The sequence below is a fragment of the Salvelinus sp. IW2-2015 genome, unplaced genomic scaffold, assembly GCF_002910315.2.
Source record: "Salvelinus sp. IW2-2015 unplaced genomic scaffold, ASM291031v2 Un_scaffold3499, whole genome shotgun sequence".
Classification (NCBI taxonomy): Eukaryota; Metazoa; Chordata; class Actinopteri; order Salmoniformes; family Salmonidae; genus Salvelinus; species Salvelinus sp. IW2-2015.
The window spans coordinates 65,369-73,601 of NW_019944779.1; the positions used below are offsets into that span (position 1 = coordinate 65,369).

Sequence of the window (8,233 nt, forward strand, 5' to 3'; positions counted from 1 at the left end):
GGTCCAACGTCCAACCCTTTCAATAGAGGTGATGCTCAGGAGATCATGAGTGTCTACAATTTCTGTGTTAGTCTAGTTCAATTGCATGGTTACACGGGGTGTTATTSTGATTACAGGAGGGGGAAAAGRTTTGGACACTGAGACTTGCGTTTCAACTAGCCAGCGAGCTCTTKCAACAAAACCRAACTCTTGTGAAATGGAATTCCATCAAACTCAGGGATCTCCAAGACCTTCTTGCTCGACAACAAATGACCTATTCGGAATGTGTACGTTCTTGGTTATGTTTCATTTGTMAACTGTAACTTGTTACACAATTATGATTAGGTATATTGTTATTATTCATGTAATCACATGGATATTGATATTAATGTTGTTTGTTTTTTACTATTMSAGGTCAGAGACATGSGTCTGCGTCAAAACCTTCCAARTGGTGATATGGTTAAGGACTTCTTCAAACAGCTGGACGACTTTCTTTCACGTGAGGTAAAGCATCTCATAGGTTGCATTGTATTGAGAGGGYTGGAGTGGGCCTAGCCTATWRCTATGGTGTATAATGTACTCTTTTCACCTAAAACATATTTGTTTGTCGTTTTTCATTTCAGCGTTTCAGCTTGTGCTCATGGGAGGTCGTGAGAGCTGAAATGGGGAGCATSCTGAGGGATTTTTACAAGAAATCAAAAATGCCAYGAAAAAACGTGTAATTTTGTTGAAGAAACTGAAATGTGSCKTTTGMAAGCTTAATTTATATGTTTATGTTATTTKTCCGTGTTACAAATACTTTCCATGTAGGTTATAGTATTTAAATYAAGATACAAACACGCCTTACATTGGTTGAAATTGTGCTATTAATTTTGTAAAATTCTGTGGTGTGATGCAACCTTGAAATACAACGACTTTTTCGTTTAAATGTTTTCSTTAATGAGAAATGATTCCTACTAACAATTGCATATCAACATCATCTTCAATGAAAAACAATGAACTCCTTTACAATACTCTGAATTCCAGCCATACTTTCCCGCCCTTTATGACATCATCATACCACTGTAAAACAATGTTGATTCAGATAGTTATTAATTCTATCAAGTACACATTTACTGGATATCATGCAACATAATTATATCTCCACATTCTGAATGTTAGTTCAATGGAGTATAGCAATCGCTAACTATGCTGTTACTCTTCAGTCTCTATAGTGGAAAGATAATAGATTCAGAGGTAACATCAACTCACATATCTGGATAAAAGTTCAATAAAAGTCCAATAAAAACACGAATATGGAATACTTTAACAAATAATCTACGTGATAGACTTATATTTTACTCACAAGTGCATATAGGCCCAGATTCAAAACCATCCGAAATATAGGCTCAAATGTAAGCACTAATGCCAAGGTAAGCGGTATTGCTAGGCTCCAGTGTCTAATTTTGAAAACCGGGAGCATATAGAAGGGGGTCTACCAAAATATTTCAGACCACCCAAACCTGTTTCCAAAACGTTATAAAGTCATGTTGAATGTGTAATTCATAAAACCCATACAAGGTTGCTCCATATCTTTAAATAGGCAGTTGAGGTCCACAAACCACAATTACCCTTTAAGCAGGTGATTACAACGTAGTTGACACCATAGTTTCTGTGCGCAAATGAAAAGGTGTTGCGTTTTCAACCATTAAATACTGTGGTTTTCGAAGTGAAAGGCCAAACTAAATTTGTTCTATATGGTGATATTTTTTTAGGCCATAGTCCGATGGATTCACATGTTTATTTTTTTAATAAAAAAAAATCCTGGTTGAAAGGCCAATATTTCATGATAAAATAGCAAATAACTCAACATGTAACAATTTTTTGAGAGATGCACCTGTCCTTTCCCTGCATTTTCTCCAGACGTAAAACAACACTCAGGTATGAAAGTGTAAGGGAACTTCCACTTTTCACTTTTGGAATACCTTGCAGACTCTTAGTATAAAGGATCGACACAGGTTGGAGCATGACAGAACTCGGGTTTTCGATAAATTGATCAGTCAGGAAGAACACTTTATCTCTTTATCCGTTGCGGAAAACTTACTTTTGTCGGAATTATAATTATACGAAGTAGGCTATCTTTCGGAAGGGCATCAACCTTGATTGCGGACAGACCGAGAACTACAGCAGACCGACGCTAAAATGGGTTCAATCAGCTTTTGGATGTGCTTGGTCATGACGATTTGCACCTGGAATAAAACCATCGGATGCACGTGGATGAAGACACTTCCTCGGTCTCCGAGCATGTTCCAAGTGTTCAGCAACAACACCATAACGATGCTTCAGAAAATGGTAGGATATAGGGAAATGTTTATTCACTTGTTCCTGGTCATTGAGCTCTTGTCATCTTTTAAACATTTCATGAGCTGCTATGTTTCATTTAAATTACCTGACTCCTTTTTGTACAGTAATAAAAATGCAATATTTTGTTTATATTTTTTGGCATCTCAGGGCCATGAAGTCTCTCGAGAACCTCAGATCACTTTCCCTGACAAACAATACAGACAAGTCAATAATTTCAAGGTAATAAATATGCATAAAAAAGGTTTTGTTCTATCCATAATCTTTTTTTCTAAGAGTGGATTAAACACTGAATTCGTAAAGTATTCAGACCCCATCACCTTTTCCAAAATTTGTTACGTTACAGACCATTTCTAAAATTGATTACAAATAAATAAAAAATCATCATCAATCTACACACAATACCCCGTAATGATAAAGCAAAAACAGTTTTTTGTTTTGAATAAATAAGCAAAAATGTCTAAAAACCTGTTTTGACTTGGTCATTATGGGTTATTGTGTGTAGATTGATGATGATTTTTGAATGAATCCATTTTAAAATAAGGCTGAAAAGTAACAAAATGTGCAGATAGRGAAGGGTTCTGAGTACTTCCCGAATGCACTGTATATAGTTAGGTTATAACGAATATGCAATTTGCTATAATTTTCTGATATTAGCCCTCAATTTATAAGGAATATACTAATACAATTCACTCTGCTTCTAGGCTGACGAACAGATGGTCTTCATTTCGCATACTCTGAACGCTATAAAGAAATTGTACAGCAGTGGTAAATATGAGTCCACCGCCTGGGACCAGAAAGGAGTTGACAAGTTTATGAATGACCTCTARCGCCAGACCTCGGAGCTGGACCAATGCGTATGTCATTTGTGATTTTCGCCCTTAACATTAATGCAAAAGGAAAACATTATACTATCCTACTAGATTATAATATAAGTGGCTTCATGTTAATCAAATCATAATATTAAATGAAATATTTGTATTTTGTTCTAACAGGTAAAGGCTATGAAAACTAGACAATRAAAATCTGTCAAAAGAGTGAACAAAAAGATGAGCCTTCACTTCAAGTTCCTMAAGAATTACTTGAAACGCGAGGTAGGTTGATCCATTTGTCTTACAAAGAGAGTACATTCACCAAATCTGGATGTATTTATGTGATGATACAACATGTGTCTACTCTCAAATCTCAACAAGTGTATTTCATTTATGCAGGATTACAGCGCAAGCGGCTGGGAAGACGTAAGGACAGTGGTGCTGGCACACCTACAAAGACTAGACACAACATTAAGTAGCCAATGAGCGTTATGTGTGTGTTGTGTAGATATTATTTATTTATATATCTATTTATTCATCTATTTATTTACAAGTTTTTTTATTTGTTTTGAACGTATTTATCTATAGTGTAGTAATGTATTCACAACTGTGTGGAGTAAATCATTTTTTATAATGAATAATTATGTGATTGACTTAGGCTATACAATTTACTCATATAACAATGTTTTCGTACATTTATTTTTGTATTTATGAAGGCCATTGCATACTGTATTTATTATTGCCACCTTATAGGAAATGTTTGTTATTGTAATAATGAAATATATTATAATGAAATAAATTATTTTACACATTTCTTCAAACGTATCTTCATATACATTTTTTACAACAATAATCTATTTTAATCAAATAAATTGTAATTTATCGCATAAACATATTTAGCAGATGTTTTAATGGGTGCAGCGAAATGCTTGTGGTCCTAGCTCTACCATTGAAGAAATATCTAACAATACACAACAATACACACAAATCTAAACGTAAAAGATTGGACATAAGAAACATGGAAATATTAGGAGGAGCAATGTCGGAGTCCGGGGTATACATATACATATATATATATATATATATATATATATATATATACAGTACAAGTCAAAAGTTTGGACACACCTCCGGGGTTTTCTTTATTTGAACTATTTTCTACATTGTAGAATAATAGTGAAGACATCGACACTATGAAATAACACATATGGAATCATGTAGTAACCAAAAAAGTGTTAAAAGTTTCAGACTTAACCTACCTGTTGATAATGGGTGTCTTCAAATAAGAAATGAATGTTAAATGTTGATGTACACGTTGTCTTGCAAGCACTGCCCCTGAAAACGACCCCTTTAAGTATTTTTTAAAAATMGTATGGTTTACAGATTGAGAAATTAGCCTACATTTCGTGCTCGGACACAATCATCAATGGTTTAAGTCAGCCCCCTCACCAAATCCTGAATAAGTTTGATGTTGTGCTTATTTATGATTTTTAGATGAGCGTCCTTCCATGTTCATCCAATCATATATGTGCAACATGGAACACTCCACCATGTCGAACTGGTAATCATGATGGTCGGCTTTTAGCATCTAAATCTTGGTGGGTCAAACTCCCCCAAAAATGTTTATGCATGTCAGCAAAACCAATACAACATGACACTAAACAGTACAATAATTGCACTATAGTGGTGACAAACGGACCCCACAAACTGTTAGGGCCTACATAAAGCTGTCCCAACAGCAGAGCTTTCTTTTCAGCACCATGGAGTGAATCATTACCACTGCTACACCTGGCTATCAGCGGAGCCTTGTCTGGCAGGGAAACAGTTCATTCAGCATCGTTTCTGTCTTAATAAAAACATAGCTAATATGGCTGACTTGCTTAAACAAATGTGATTTCTACTGATAATTGAGATGTACAAACTACGGCATAAGGGGACATTGAGTAGAGAAGAGGCAATCCATAATTCTGATGAAGACATTCATGAGCGAGCTAGGAGGGACGTTGTCAAAATAACTAATTGTTCAGCACTTTTGAATGTACAGTGACAGAATTCAGAACATGGCCCGTTCTTACAGTATTCTCCCTGTACACCAAGTCAGAACCATAGGATAAAAAAGGGGGCATGTAAGCAGACATTGAAAGCTCTTACAATATTTGATGATTAAGTTTCTCTACAACAGGATATAGACTACATATGCACCACCAAGTCAGAACAGTAGGCTAAGTTATTAGGGGAAACAGACCAACTTATTAGGGTGAGGCATAGGGCTACTAACAGCTTACTACACAACATACTTTTAGTATTACATTCTTAGCTAGAGTATACCTATCGCCCTGGCATATTACATAATTTATGCAGCAGCATGCAATAAAATTTTGAACTCAGCTTGTTGTGCTATGCTCACTTGAACAGGAAGGAGGCGCTGAAGTCCATCCTTTGGGCACATCTTGTCATCAAACTTTGTCATCAAAGTTTGGCGTTCTCTGGATTTATGGTGCTTCCAAGACAACTGGGAACTCAAGAAAAAATAACTGGTCGAATCATGATGTCAGTAATCTTCAGGTCGGAACTCTAGAGAGCCCGACTTGGAATTCCCGAGTTGGATGACTGTTCAAAACGTATTTTCCTGTCGGAGATAGTTTTTTTTCCAGAATTCCCAGTTGTTTGAACTCACTGAAGTCTGAGATTTCCCAGTTCCGAGTTTCCAGTTGTTTTGAACGTAGCAAAAGTCATGCTGAATTGGACAATGTATTCAACCTTTTCTGGCCCTTGGTGTTGAAAGTTTATCCTTTTAATCTTGGAAAGAGACCCTTAAACCCAGACCACACACAAGTCTACTGAATAGCAGGCTGGTTATTTGAAATTAGCTATTGATTCCTTCCAAACCACTTATATTTGAATTTGCAATTTCAAACTTGTTGTGTAATGCTGTTGTCTAATGGCTGATGAGCACTTATATGTTTTATCTAAAATATCTCTTCCTATGACAAGGCTTGAAAAGGATTTGACAGTAGATTGTCAACGTGAGTCATGATGATGACTGCTTGTCTAGCTTGCGAGATAAGATTTTGAAAGCTGGACGTTGACTTGATCAGTCCAATCAAAGCTACGGAAGATATAACATGATTTGACATCATTTTATCTGTGGCCAATGACCTTGAGCCTTCTTGGATGGGCACAGCTAATGTAACTCTATGGCAGCACCTGTTAGCAATGTACGTTATTCTTCAATAACACAATATCCAAAGCAAATCAGGGGGGGAAAATGTTGTTAATTCAGAGAGGACAAATCAAGATGTTATGCTGGAAGGTAGATGTTCAGATGTTCAGTCTCCCCTGTCCTCAGCTTTTCCCCACCGAACAAAGAAACAGGATGCCATGTATAACCCCTCCACCCTAGCCTGGAGGTTGACCAATCAGAAGTCCTTGCAGTACAACTTGGCCAATGCCCAAATCCTGCCCCCGACTCAATGTACAGACCAATGACAACGTGGCACACGTAGCACACGTCGCTCTGAGTTTAGGAGTGGCATTCCACAGATTTTGAACAGATGTTGAACTGAAAGCCAACTCCTATTTACAATTCGCTATTGACCATTAGAACTCTATTTTCTTGTCCTCTCATCCTCTGCGATGTGTATTCCTCATCAAAATATTCTTAAACACCCAAGGGGKTTAAATTCTCGAGCTCTCCACATAGATTTTTTTGGTGACGTAGTGTCCCCATGAGTGACAGAARACTGAGACAATCACGGCGCAACTAGAGATTATTACCAACCCCTATGCTCTGCATTTTCCYATGGCTGCCCCACCACCACAGAAAGCACCGAGCTAGGCTGAAACACCTGCATCTTGGAGCTGCCTTACTCAAGAGACCATGTTGGTATGCAGCTTCATTAACTCAAAGATTTTTTAAACATTGTTTGCAAACTGATATGTGACACGTATTAATACCAAAATGACATGCAAAACAGGCAACAACAACAAACTATATTTCTTGCTAAACAAGTGGGGCATGAAACAGGTGGGGCTCTGAGTATTATACCATACTACGTAAACACGCATACACACCATTCTAGATGTTAAATAATAACCTCATATAACCTAATACCATTATAGTAATGGATACACAGTATATCTACAATAACTTATCTTATCTTATGAAAGGACTGTGTACTGCCACATTGGCCTATATAATACACACTATTGTCTAATGTTATACAACAATTGACTTAATTTATCCATTGAGAATTATTAGGAGGATCCCCATGATACCACTTAAAAGTTCTATATATATGACTAAGCTATATCAATTATTTGTTTTTATTTTCTGCCCACCAGCACCCTGCCTCGTTCAGGGGACTAAACTATTATGCATTAAAAGTATTGCTTGTTTTTTGTCTCTTTTTCCATTTTGTCTTATCATGTCTTTTTTCTTATTTCTCCTCCAATCGTAGTAAGACATACAGGTGTCTAATACATTGGACAGACTTTATAAATGAACATCCACAATGGGAGCTAAAAGTTCCTGGTGCCCCAGATTATCCTCTACTCCTCACCCAGATCTCCCCACCCCCTTCAGCCCACTGCCACAGCGTGATTACCACACAAAAACAAACAGGAAAAACAAAAAGAACAGCAACCCTCCCAAAGTACAAAAACAGAGTAAAAAAAAGTAACATAAAGAAACAAAACTACAAGCATACATAAACTTAAAGTAGAAATGATTATGTGATTGATCAGAAACAAGTTTAATGTGCCTCCCCTCTGATGGTTAGATAAGATATTATAAATCCACTCTCATTGGTTTCAGACAAGAACGAAATTTGGACAATTTATACAAAATAAATTTTTATTCACATTTTCCATATTATTTTTTCACTGGTTTTCCAAGTAGACCGGCAATACAGTTAATTTCATCACAGGTACAAAAGGGAAATACAAAATATAAATAATAAATTATTCAAATAAAAAACAATAATTTATGGATTTAAATATAATAAATAGACTGACAGGGTCCCACATGATTGTATTCATGTTTTATAAACTGGTAAGGGCGTAGCTTCTGAGATGAGTCTGGATGATCAGTACATCTGTGC

General features: G+C 36.4%; 1 protein-coding gene and 1 pseudogene across 1 annotated transcript in view; one reads left to right on the forward strand and one right to left on the reverse strand.

Annotated features, from left to right (window-relative positions):
• LOC112075988 (interferon a3-like) overlaps window positions 1-8,233 on the reverse strand; it is a gene marked incomplete at its 5' end in the record, with an annotated part of 26,197 nt that overhangs the window by 15,312 nt on the left and 2,652 nt on the right. The window lies entirely within an intron of this gene.
• Window positions 2,161-3,617, forward strand: LOC112075983 (interferon a3-like; annotated as a pseudogene).